General features: G+C 39.6%; 1 protein-coding gene across 1 annotated transcript in view; it reads right to left on the bottom strand.

The window, feature by feature from the left end:
* Nucleotides 1–6842, bottom strand: part of SLC39A10 (solute carrier family 39 member 10) — a 67686-nt gene extending 60844 nt beyond the window's left edge. Inside the window, exon 1 of the mRNA XM_021702800.2 lies at nucleotides 6752–6842. The gene's annotated coding sequence lies outside the window, so the exon portion shown is untranslated. The remainder of the gene's footprint in view (nucleotides 1–6751) is intronic.
* Nucleotides 6843–13943: the final 7101 nt, after the last annotated feature.

The following is a 13943-nucleotide window of genomic DNA, read 5'->3' as shown; positions in this document are numbered from 1 at the left end:
TCTTCTATGGTTTCTAAATTTAAGAAATTTTTTCTCCCAATATTATTTTCTTCTTAAAAAAAATAATTAAAATTAACATGACCCCTAAATTCATTTATTTTTTGGGGAAAAGAAAAATATCCATTTAACTAATAATACATACTTACCTGTTAACTAAAAAAGTTTGTATTTTATCCTCAATAAATTTTCATGTACTTGTATTTAGGCAAATCTCTTCATAGGAAAAGCCCTAACATTCGCTTTATAAATTATAAATTAAATTATATAATATTTATAGTGAATTTAAAGAGCACTTTTTTCCTAAAATCTTTCAGTGATTTGATTTTAATATACCATTATGATTTCCTTCCTCATTTTTTAATTGGTATGATTATTTTCTTGAAAATAAACATACTTACACTATGTACATCAAATTATTCACTATTTGAAAACTAGAGTATTCAAATTTAAAACAAACTCTTAAAAAGTATGTTCCAAACATTAACAAATCATGAAGTCAGTTGAAGTTCTGCACTAAAAAAGTTCCAGTGGAATGGAAAACATGATCTCACTGCTTTATTATATTATGTAGAATATATAATATCTAACTTTTCTGTTATATAATGCAATTTTATATATAATCATGTAATAAACATTACAATTACATGTTTTGCTAATATATTGACTGATCTCATTGTTTTATTATATAATAACTAATCATATTCTATATATCTTGATAAGGCATACAAAATCAATCTTTCCATAGCCCCCTTCATCTAGAGGCTATGATCCTCTATAACATAGCACAAAGTATATTTCTTCCCATATAATCAGAATAGAGTAATAATTCATCCTCAGCAGAGGTGTACTGAGAAGTATTACACCAAAACATTTGTTCACAGACCTGTAAACATGCCATCTAAGTTACTTTATGAGAGGTGTGAAAGTAGAGAAGAGGAAAGGGAAGCAAACAGGAGCAGGGAGAAGGCATATAAGTAAGTATGAAACATTTTCTGCTCTGAAGGAGGTACAAGGAAGACACTATCACCTTTTAAATTAGAGAAGGTAAACTGTGAGAGATGCTGCGTTAGTATAACAATTGACAGAATTAGGTGGTAACCCAAGGTTGAAGGTCAAGGGCTTCATATTCCAACTGCAAGCGTAATAAAGGTGCCATTCCTCCCATGGAGGGAAAATGGAAAGGGGTAGAAACAAAAAGCATCTATACTATTTAGGTAAAACAAAACAAAACAAAACAAAAACACCTGAGAACTCAGATTATTACCCACAAATTTCTACTGGAATGTGTTTCTACTAGTTTTTAACTCATATAGGTTCCAGGAAAATTTAACTATCTTAAATAACAGCAACATGTCAGATAACTATAAAACATTAAGAACTGGATCCAGGGGTTGGCAGACTTAAAAAAGCCAGACAGTTATTATTTTAGGTTTTGTGGGCAGTGCAGACTCTAAGGCACTACACAATTCTGCCATTATGGCACAAAAGCAGCCATATACAATACATAAGTGGATGTGAAGGCTGTTTTCCAATATTTAATTTACAAAAGCAGGATGATTTGGTAGATGGGCCATAGCTTGCTGACCCTTGACTTAATCTACACATTTTTTTTTTTAATTACAAATTCAGCAGACAACTGTAGGGGAAACCACTATTTTAAAACTCAAAACTCACAAAATACATAAGATGAGTTCAGAAAAAAGCTTACAGGTATGAGCGCATGGAAATGGTTTCTTTTTTATTTACAGGCATTAAAGTAATAGGACAGTGGGATGCAGACCTTTGTGATTTTGTTACTATAACTGAAGAGCATTTAGATTTTCTAATTTCTACATGAATGAAAATAAATCTAAAAACCGAAGTGATCAATGACTAATAAGTCTTAATCACTACAGGATTAAAAATAACTTTCATACATAAGATCATAGTATTCTTATTTCTAGCCCTATGACATAATCTTACTATATTAGTAAGAGAAAGGTATTTCCTACAATGTTCTGATTCACTTTTCTAATCCCCAAAAACCTCTTTTCTGAATGGAATGGATGGTCCCCAAAAGTAGGGTACATATTATTAAGTATAAATATGGCTGTTAGAAATGTTACTGAAAGCGCAAGTATTACCTCATATCTCCCTCTATTTCAGCAGTAAAATAGCTACAATATAATTATAATATAATTATAAAATTAGGTAATTATAAAATTATCTACCACTCTTAGTTAAAGCAATTTACTACTTGAATAACGTTTTAGATTTTATCCTTATACTCACAACCTGTAACCATTGCCACCCACCACCACCCCATTCTAGTAACATCTTTTAACATGAAAATCAAGTATTAAAAATCTCTTAAATATCCAATCCCTATATCTAGCCATCAAAAAACCCTATGTTCTGATAATAGAAAAAATAAAATTTGACACTATTATATGTCATGTCATAGAACAATCTGTGTTGTTTTAACATGTCTGAACATTGTGTGGTCTCTTAAACAGTCGGAAATAATTTCAATAATGCTATTGTTATTTTAAACTTCACAATTTCAGTAGTAAATCACCTTCATACCTACTAGACACATTTTTGGATATTCTGATTGTAGTCAATTTTATTTTATTGAAAATACATTTTGCTTATTTTGGAAAAAACTTAGAAGTCATTGTACAGCCAACTCACAGAACTTACAAAGAGAAATTAATGAAAATAGTTCAGCCTATTGATAACTGGTCTAATTTGAAACCTTATAGTTTATATGACTACAGGAAATCTTGTGGTTATTACAGTCCTTGAGACTCTATTTTTCAGAAATCATTCTAAGTCACAGATCAAAATAAACTTGAATTTAAAAAAACTCATCATGTAATATTAACATTCTCAAATTTTATTTTCAGTACAATCGAGGCAATACAAAGCTATATGGGACTAAATTAAGCCAGAAAGCAAATTTTTTATCACTATTTTCACACCATAAGCCCAGATTAAATGAATAAAATTGCTTTTATTCATATACAAAATTAATCTCAAAAACACACTTTTAACATATACCTTTCCTCCTGCTTTCAAAAATCCCATATACTCTTGCAGGGAAACTTGGCATTTTACTGTCCTATCTCCATCCAAACTCACTCCATACTTGGAAAACTAGGGGCTAAAAGCAACCAAAGTTAACCAATTCAAAATGACTATGTCCATCTTATTAGTGACCCTGTAACCAGATGGAGGAAACCCCAAAATAGTCTAGCTATAATCTAGCACTATGGAATCGAATTCTAATTTAAATAGATCTTGTTTTGGTGATTAACATAACATACATAAATAAATAAATAAATCTTGTTTTAGGAAAAGATGAAGGTGAAGGAGGAGCTAACACTAGGGGGCAGCATCGAGCTGCTGGGACGGTCTGGGCTTTCTTCTAACATGTAAACTTTAAATCAAGGCTAGTATATTTTTAATGAAAATTACATTATAATGAAAGGCAACTTTATAGAGTTATAAAATTTGTTATAAATGAAGAAGGATAGCTTTAATTGGCTACACTTCTTCCCATTTTCTACTGTGTAATTTCTCTTGCATCTTGATTATCAGTTTAAAACGACTAGTAATGTTTAAGATTTTATTTGAGAGAGACAGAGAACGAGGGGAGGGGCAAAAGGAGAGGGAGAGAATCTCAAGCAGAATCTGCATTAAGCTCAGGGCCCTATGCAGGGCTCTATCTCATCACCCCAAGATCATGACCTGAGACAAAACCAAGAGTCAGACACTCAACAAACTGAGCCACACAGGCACCCCAATAATGTCCTGCTGATAAAAGCAAAACCCAGGGCATTTCCATTGAGGTAAGCACTACAGAGACAAGGACTAACATTTTTATCCAAAGTATTTCCTTGGGTTAATCCTAAATTTAAATTTTGTTACATTCAGTTAACATTTTAAACTTGATTTAAAAGGTTGACAAACAAGCTTTGCCCATTCATTAAATAATGTCATGAGCATTATGTGACAAAAAGTTGTGGAGTATGTGCCGCCTCAAGGATTTAGTAGGGCAGGGAAAACAAGATGTACATATGAAATTTTAAGTTAAAAAATATGAGCACCAGAAAAAAAATTCTAAGGATTATTATATGTAAGTAACAGAACAATAACAATAGGATAACTGTATCTCTGGCAAAGGCCCAGTAGAAACCATTAAACCTCATTCTGGGGATAATCAAGTTATCAGAGTTAAAGACAGAAAGTAGTCCTCCAACCACTAATGAAAAACTGAAACATTTGTATGTAGAAAAGAAGGTAATATGAACTAAGGTTTTCTGCAGCCCTTTGTTTCATTATGTAATTTATAAAGATCACAGTAAACCCATGAGGTAGGTTTTTTAGCACAAGTTCATAGATAAAAGATTAAGATAAACTTGCCCACCAAATTAGTTAATAATGGGTCATAGTTTTAAACCCTAAGTCTCACTCCAAAGCCATCAATTCTTTCCAAGACTGCCAATACTTGGGGACAGAGAGGTTGGAGAGAACTGAGTAACGAGGTAAATTCTCTTTAATTATAATGTAACTGTAATTTCCCTTGCTATAACACCTATATCCTATATTCTCCATAAAACAGTAAAAAACTAAAACAAAAACCCACCCCTAGAGTAGTACTTGCATACCATACTCGAAGCCTCCTAAAAGTACTGCAAAATCAGGTGCTCAAAAAGGGGGAGAATCTGCTGGCTTTTAAATTGTAGAATATTAATTGGTAATGGGAAGAACAAATACTACTAAAACTACTTATCACACAACATATTATTGATGTCAACTCCTAAGAAAGGTCTTCCCTGACCACTTCTTTTAAAGCAGCATCAAAGTCATTCTTACACAGGGTTTCTTAACCAGGAGTCTGTGTACAAAATTCAGGCTTGTGAATCTAAATTTAAAAAAATACATCCTCATTTTAATCTCTGAAAATTATTCTTTCAGTTATGAATGTAGGCAAAACCACAGAATATGTAGTACCTGATACTTTATAAGAAATCATACAAATTATATCCTTTAATGATCATTTAGTCACTAGCCTGAAATTAGGCATTAGAACTGAAACTACTCTTGATATTTAATGCTCTACTAAAGCATGGATTCCTTCATCTTATTTAATATTTTGATTATTTCAATGTAATTGGGTGTGTTGTAATCCTATATATTCCACATTTAAAAATCATCAGTCTCATGTCACACACACACACACACACACAAATCCCTCCAGTATATCAATATTCAGTAAGTATAGGGATGTGGGTTGTCTGGTATGGACCCCCCCAAGTCTTGAACAGTGACTGACTCATAAAGGTACACAAAATTTGTAGAACAAGAAGTCTTAAAAAAAAAAAAAAGAGTATACAAAAGTCTTGATTTAAGGCTTTCCGCTGTATTATAATTAACTACACTCTAAATTTCCAGCTTTTCCAGTATATTATGTCCTTAATTATGTAAAGCTGTCACGTTAGTTTTGCTCCATCGAGAACGACTCAGTTTCAAAGTAAAACTAGAATACCGAACAGTGTATAGACATTAAATGAAAGAAAAGAAAAAAAAAACAGTATAACCTACTTTTTAAAAAATTATGTGCTTTACTGTTACTCTTTACTACTTAAAACAGGGACTTGAGTGAAGGACCCTTCCAGTGAGGGCTGCGGATGTTGCTGATCCTTCTTCCTCGTGCCCAACTCCTCAAGACAGCCCATGTGAACAGGCACCCACGTGAACAGTTCTTTACACAAGCCAGGGGAAGATCTTCAACATCATCGCCTGCGCCCTCATAAGGCAACCCTTCTTAGCTGGGGTACTCGAGGATCCCAAGGGAGAAGCGAGTTGAGCAGACCCGTAGAGCAGGGGAGGGCCGCGGCAGCTCTCCTGCTACTTCCCTAGCCGGGACCCACGCCGCTCACCGCCGAGGGCTTTCAGGAACAAAGCCCGGGCCGCCACGCCACCTTCGGGCCCACCCGGCCTCCCCCACCGACTCAGCCTCAGCCCCACCCTCAGCCCTCAGCTCCGGGGACCGCAGCGGGCTCAAGAATTAACTCCCCCGCGTCCCGCCTCGGCTTTTCGGTTGGTGGGGGAGGAAAGCCTCCAAGAGGCCTCCCGCGGTAGGAGCACAGGCGCCACCGTCCGTTAGCCTCTCGGTGCCGGAACAGCGGCTCCCAGGCTCCATCCCGGGGGCCCCTCGTCCGACCCCAGGATAGACCGGAGGGAAGGACAGGACAGGAAAAATCGGGGCATTCGTCGCCTCCGCAAGTCCTTCCAAGGCCCGACTGCGGATCCTCCCACCCTCCGGGCACGGGGTCCCCGCCTCCTCTGGCGACGCCACCCTCGGCCCCCAGGCCGCCCGCGCGCAGCCCCCTAACCGCCGCCGCCCGCCCAGCGGTCACTTCCCCACTCCCCGCGCGGGTCCCCAGCCTCAACAGGAGTCTGGGTCAAGCGCGGGGTCCCGCACGCGGAAAGAAGACTGCCCGGCCGCCAACCCCGCGGCAGCCCAGAGCGCACACGAGGAGCCGCGGCGCCCCACGCGCAGCCCACCGCGCGCTCTGCTCCGGCTCGCCGCCGCCGCCGCCGCCGCTGACTGCAGCGCCCGGATCCCCGAGGGACCCAGCCCGGACTCCCCCGTTCTTGTCTCCCTTTCTACCCCCCCGCCGTCCCGGGACTCGCAGTCTCCGCCGCGCATGGGGCCGGTTCTGGGGGAGGGAATGTAAACAAATCGGGGTTTTATAGTTACCTCACACTCGAGTGCCGTGTGCATCTCCTCTCCGCTCGGTACCAAACCCCGGCTGCACCAAATCGTGTATTCACCAAAGCCGGCTGCGCTAAGTGCGTCGCGGAGGCCCGCGCGTCAGACACCAGGCTACGCTACCGGCGTACAAGGCCCACTCAGGTCCCTGCGCAGCCGCACCCCGTCCGCCTATGGGTGCTACGCTCTGGGCGTACACGCACCACCCAGCCATTCACTTCGGATAACGCAACTTGCGGAAGGGAACTGCACCACTCTCGGATTCCACACGGACAGACCGAGCAGTAGGAAATTCGAGTCTACGCAAACTGCGGAACTCCGTGGCTCCGCGGTAGTTTTGTTCCAAGAAAGGACGCTGCGGGGGAGTTGGGGCGGCTTCTAACGCATGCGTGGAGCGCCCTTTACCGCTCGCCTTTTCTCCTGGTTTTGCGTGTCGGTTGCTGCAGCCCTGGTGAGGCGGATGAGTAATGTAAGCTGTCAGCGCAAACGCTTTAGCCAAAAGGTATCAGATTGATAAATTGAGATATTTATCTGTACCATCCCCTTTGTTAAAATAACCTCTCAGTCTCTTAGGGCAAAAAGGAACTACTATTTAATGCGAAGTACGAGGTCTTTTGCATAGTTCTTTCCCCACCCCACAATTTATTCTCAAGCGCACTTCCTGTGGGCCTTCCAAGCGTAAAAGAAAAAGTTGAGTTCAGAGAGCATGTCGCGCACTTATGGTAATTCTTGAGACTCTGGCAACTTTCCAAGGTTTTCCACCACCTCCTACTGCCTAATTCACTGATTATTTCATAACACCCAACGGCAAAAACTCCTGATCCAGCCAAGCAATTCCATGGACTCCTGCCTACCTCGTGCTCATTCTTGCTCCCATTCCTTTGCTCACACCATACTTGCCATCTGAATTGTCTCCTCCTCTTTTCTTAAGCAATTCATAACCCATACTTTCTTAAAAGGTGGCTCTGGACACCTTCCCTTTGTTCCATTACTTTGCTTCCTGCAGTTATTTAATCTCCATGGTGAGGCTTATCTGTATTTTGTCTGGTGTGCCTATTTCTGCATCCAGCCAGAATCTAATAGAGTCAGTTCTGGGGTGTCTTAGTGATGTCTAGCAGAGTGCATAAAACCATGATCAATAGTAATAGCAAGCTTTACTATGTGTCAGGTACTTCCTAAGTGCTTTACATATATATTAATTTCATGCTCGTAACACAGTGAAGTAGATATTATTATCCCACCCCAGGAAACTGAGGCACAAGAAGTTAAGTAACTTGCTTAAGATCCCAGAACAGATAGGGAGAATTGGGATCCAAACCCAGTTAGTATGGCTACATATCCTGCTGTTCAGCATATTTATCTTTGTGAAGCAAGATTCTATTTTTGTTTTGTATCTCTACAAAGAACATCTTTTAGGTACTTAGTAAATGTCTATGGACTGTCAAGATACTAAGCTTCTCATATCCCTTCTTTCCTGTCTGGGAAAGTCCGTCCATTGACAACCCCCCCCCCCCCCCCCGCAAGTTTCCAAAGCTGTTATTAGGCAGAGAGAACTCCTGAGGTATAGGGGAGAAATCAAGTCAGATCCTCGTGTCAAGTCTCACCATATCACTAACTGTGGGAGACCATGATCATAGTCCTAAGATTCATGGATAAATTAAGGGAATTGGTCTAAATTTATTCTAAAGTCCTTAGATCTCATAAAAGCAGAACTAATGTCCTTAGATTTCATAAAATCAATATGGTACATCTTCTAGGTACAAAGCATTATAAGCTTCCAAATTACCCTTATATTTTAAGGCTCATAATTATTTTTAAGGCTGATAATTATTTTATTGACATTATTTTCAGTACCTTTACCATATATGCAATATCTTTCTTCTGAATATCAATAAGATACAGTGCATTCCTTATATCTTAGGGTACCCACAATGCTTTTTCACTTTATAAAGCTAATTAATGTTCAGCTGGTTCACATAAGTGCAGCTGAACTGACTTATCACATATTCAAATACTTCCATACAAGTTTGTCAACAGCTGCAGTTCTGAGTCAAATTCCTCAAGAATTCGAATTCCCCACCCTGTACCAGCCCTTTCTCTCAGGATTCTCTAGACCTCCCACATTTCAGGAACTAAGGGGTTAATGCCTGGCTAAGGGGAGAAACCTGCAGGACCCACCTGTTATCAAAGACCTTCATTCTAATTGGTTGGTGCCCTTGCTTTACCAACTGTTACATATCTTAAATATCATCCTTGCATAAAACTATAGGGTAAACCTACTTGAAAATAGACCATGTCTCCTCCCACTTCTATTCACTTACCCAAACATTCATATATGATCAAGTATATGCACTCTTATTAGGGCAAGGCTTAGAGTAAAATTACTACATATGGTAAATGAGCGGAAAACTAGTGTATTACTTTTCCTAGTGGGAAAGGGAATCTCAGCAAATGACTTGAAGGCTTACTCAAAATCACCTGCTGAGTTAAACAATGGAGAGTGCTGCAAAAACATCACTGTAATGTATGGTTTATTTTTGCCCATTTTATATATAAGGAATGTGTCAGAGTAAGGAAATTCTAATATGTTAGAATCATAGAAGATCTATTTAAGAAGATCTTACTTAAGAAAGAGAGAGCGTTGTGTGTGAGAGAAAGGCAGGGGAGAGGAAGAAAGAGAATCCCAAGCAGGCTACACACCCAGCGCAGGGCCCAACACAGGCCTAGATTATGACCTGAGCCAAAATCAGGAGTCGGACACTTAACCAACTGAGCCACCCAGGCGCCCAGAATAATAAAACTTTCTAAAAGGATTAGTAATTTTTTTTCTATCCACCCCATTTGATTCATAAAGAAGCTCACCTGAACTATAAAAACAGTATAGATGATTTGCAAAAGCTTGGGGGCTGGGGGAGAGAGAATATCGAATTATTTGTAAATGGTTTACCTTTCATTTGTTTTTTTTTTTTGTTTTTTGTTTTGTTTTTTTAAAGATTTATTTATTTTATTTATTAGAGAGAGAGAGCATGAGAGGGGGGAAGGGCAGAGGGAGAAGCAGACTCCCCGCCGAGCAGGGAGCCCGATGCGGGACTCGATCCCGGGGCTCCAGGATCATGACCTGAGCCGAAGGCAGTCGCTTAATCAACTGAGCCACCCAGGCGCCCTACCTTTCATTTGTTTTTGCTTATTCACATTGCTTCGGTCAGTTTTATTTAACATATCTAAAATTTTAAGCATGATTAATCTACCTTTGTGAGGCATGACATAATAAATCCGATGGCCTGGGGTGCCTGGGTGGCTCAGTCAGCTAAGCATCTACCTTCGGCTCAGGTCATGATCCCAGAGTCCTGGATCGAGCCCCCCCACTCCCTGCTCAGTGGAGCGCCCCCTTCTCCCTCTCCCTCTGCTGCTCCCACTGCGTGTGGTTTCTCACTCTGTCAAATAAAAAAATAAAATCTTTAAAAAAAATTAAAAAATAAATCCAATGGCCTTTTTTGCTCCTCAGATTAGAAAAGAACCAGCTGCAATAAATACAGAAAATAAGAATCACTTCCTACCTTAATCTTTAGTTGTGACTAAAGGAAGTCTATGTCATAAACTTGGTTTCCCTCTAGTAGAGGAGAAAATTGTCACCATCCACAACAAAGTTAAGAACTTTTAATTAAATTTCTAAAGAACATTAGTGATTCAAAGACATCAGACCTTTCAAACAATTGTTCTTTCCATGAGTTAAGATTAGTAATAACTAAAGATAAAACCCTTATATTCATGTTCAGTTTAAACTCTGATCTTTAGGAGCGCCTGGGTGGCTCAGTCGGTTAAGCATCTGCCTTCAGCTCAGGTCATGATCCCAGGGTCCTGGGATCGAGCCCCAAGTCAGGATCCCTGCTCAGTGAGGAGTTTGCTTCTCCCTCTCCCTCTACCCCCACCCCCCTCATGCTCCCTCCCGCCTCCTCAAATAAATAAGTAAAATCTTTAAAATATAAATAAACTAATTTTTACATGGCCAAAAAAGTTTGGTTCAGACAAAGTCATGCCTAGAGGAAAGAGAACAAGGAAGACTAAATTATATGGAACACTACATCAAAAACTAATGATGTAATGTATGGTGGTTAACATAAGATAATAATTTTTAAAATAAATAAATAAATAAATTATATAGATATACAGCCCTGAGGTGGGGGGTACCAAGTACCAGGAAAAGGTGTTAACGAATTGAAAAAAGAATATATAAACCTAGGCCTCAAAATTAACAGCTATCTACTCACTTTTGGAGACTATGTATTTCAGCCTGGAGATTGAGGCCCCCCACTCCAGATCTGAAGCCAGAGAAATGTAAAAGGCAAACCCCATTTCTGTTCTTTAAGCCCCATAGCAAGGTGTAACATCTAACATGTCAAGCCCACGGTCAGGATGGGAAGTGGGATCTGTGGGGCAGTCTTTTCCTGATCCCTTGAGAAATTATGGCTCTGCCATCTCTTCTTAAGACTCATCATTCCTAAAACTAAGATAGACTGTGCAAGTTTGCATGGAAGCTCTCATTAGAGCAGTGCGGCTGCCCTTGCAGCCCTTTCTAATGAGCAGGACTCATGTCACTGACAAGACCATCCTCTAAAACAGAGCCCACCACTGAGGACGATACACAAAGGCAGGGAGAGAGCAACCCATCCCACCCTGGTGAGAGACAAATTTGACTGATGTGCCTGTCAGGTGAGACCATTTTGAGTTGGTAGGCTTGTGCAATAAAATGAGTTTCAGGCTATCTGCACAAATGAAAACAGATTCGAGAAATGAAACAACCAATACAACAGTTCAAACAACTCCCTGCCTCCAGTAGAAGTTAACTTTTATGTCATTGCCTAGATGATGCTAACATTACACTAGGCAGATCCCTCAGTTTTGGTTCATTGCAATACCAACAAAAGGACTTTTAACATGAGACAGGAAGAAAGACAACAATGGAGAGGCTTAAAGTTCCTGATTTACCATGGCAAGTCCTTTCGAAAATAGGAATGAGACCTAGCCTAGGAGAAGTCGGAATACCCACTCAGAAGAATGAATGAAAGGAAGCAGCTCACAGCTGGAGCCATGGTGACAGGCAGACCACACATTTGCCCACATGATGGTAAAAGGAAGATGTCTTGCCCCAGACCTAGCCTATTGTGCTCATCAATCCCCGGAATTTCATATTTAGAACTTTATTCCTGGGACTTGAAAAGGGACTTTGACCCTAAGGGAAGTTACCACTATTTTATTACTTGTTTATACTGCTGCGAGAGTATATTTTTTCATGCCTTTTCTGAAGAGGAAGTTTTAACAAGGGAGGAAATATGATTATCTAGTTTCCTAAGGGTAGTGTGGTACAAAGGGACAAAAGGAAAACTACACAAATTGCCAACTTCTCAATCTTGCTTCTAGCCAGCCTTGTTCACTTACAGAATACTAAGATGAAGAAAGCCAGGTTTGGTAAGCAGTCACTTGAACCAAGCATGAGGGCCTAGATGCCAATGGGCAGCCATTTTGGATCTTTCAGAACTTTGAAAGCACAGGAAAAAAAAAATCCACTTTCCAAACCTTAACTCCTAGTCCAAAGGAATTTAAAAAGCAACATAAATAATCCACATGAATATTGCAAATTCAAAGAGGATTTGTGGATGGTTATACTTCAATTTAAGGAAAATTATCAAAATGGAAGTGAATTAGCAATAAGTTACCATGTAAATATATTTTTATTTTTTTTTTTTTAAAGATTTTATTTATTTATTTGAGAGACAGAGCACAAGAGGGGGGAGCGGGAGAGGGAGAAGCAGACTCCCTGCCGAGCAGGGAGCCCGATGCGGGACTCGATCCTGGGACTCCAGGATCATGACCTGAGCCAAAGGCAGTCGCTTAACCAACTGAGCCACCCAGGCGCCCCTACCATGTAAATATATTTTTAAAAGATTTTATTTATCTATTTGAGAGAGTGCGCATGTGCATGAGCGGCAGGGGGCGGGGACAAAGGGAGAGGGCAGGGGGACAGGGCAAAGGGAGAAGAAGACTCCCCGCTGAGCACAGGAACCCAACCATCTCCATCCCAGGACCTTGAGATCATGACCTAAAGCCAAAGTCCGACGCTTAACTTACTGAGCCACCCAGGCACCCCTCCTTGTAAATATTTTTTAAAGCAGGTTCATTTGTTTAACTGGTTAAAATTAATAAACTCATTTTTAAAATTCATTTAAAATGTCATCACATGAGAGCATATTTCAAATCTTGCCTAGAGATTCCAAGATAATTAGTAATGAGACCCATTTCACAACTGACATTTATGAAAACAAATACATCTTTTAAAAATCAAGATACACTAGGTTTAGCTTAACAAACATTGCTTACCTTTATTTATTAAAAATTTGACAGCAAGAGTGCAGCAAAATTCTAAACATTAGGGAAGGCAGTAAATGAATTGTCAAAACAAGAGTAGCTTCTAGGGATTTCCAAATTTTTCTTGCACTGTTTCTAAGTAAAGCTCAAATTATATTTTATTTTTTACTAGAATAAGCCATTTTTGCATTCTTCACAGAATCCCATAAACCACCTATTCTTACCATTTCACATCTTTAGAGAAGTTCTAGATACTCCCCAATGTTTTTTGAGGAATGATTCTGGCAGTGGCCAATAATTAAGAACCTACTATGCTTGGCTTGCTTCCTCATAGATGATCTCACCTACAGCTTCCAATGATTTCATCAACTCAGGTTTCATTCCAATTACAGTGACAGTTGCTTTCTCTAGGCAATTAGGTTTCAGTCTTTCTTCCCACCCTAAATATGGGAATATGTATAGTTTAAAATGTGTCAATTAGTTTAAATGAGTTAAATATAATAACTTATTTTATCCCTGTACAGCCCTGCAAGGTAAATATGATTATGCCCATTTTAGAGATGAAGAAAACTGAGGTGGTTACATAGCATGTAGCAGACCCAGGACCCCAGTCCAAACAGTCTGGCTCTGGAGGCTATGCTCTTAACCCCTGCATTACTTTGCCTCTTATATCAAAGCTATCCCAATTTTTGTGAGGGTATCTATATTAGTTTCTCTGCAAAGGTTGGTAATTAAAAAAAAAAATCCATAGAACCATAAACGGGTGGGTTTTCAGTCTGTAAACGTTGCAGGTCAATGGAAATTTTAAATGGAGTAA

Source organism: Neomonachus schauinslandi, chromosome 3 (assembly GCF_002201575.2).
Source record: "Neomonachus schauinslandi chromosome 3, ASM220157v2, whole genome shotgun sequence".
Lineage (NCBI taxonomy): Eukaryota > Metazoa > Chordata > Mammalia > Carnivora > Phocidae > Neomonachus > Neomonachus schauinslandi.
The sequence above is the reverse complement of the archived record's forward strand: the minus strand, read 5'-3'. Positions and strand labels throughout refer to the sequence as shown.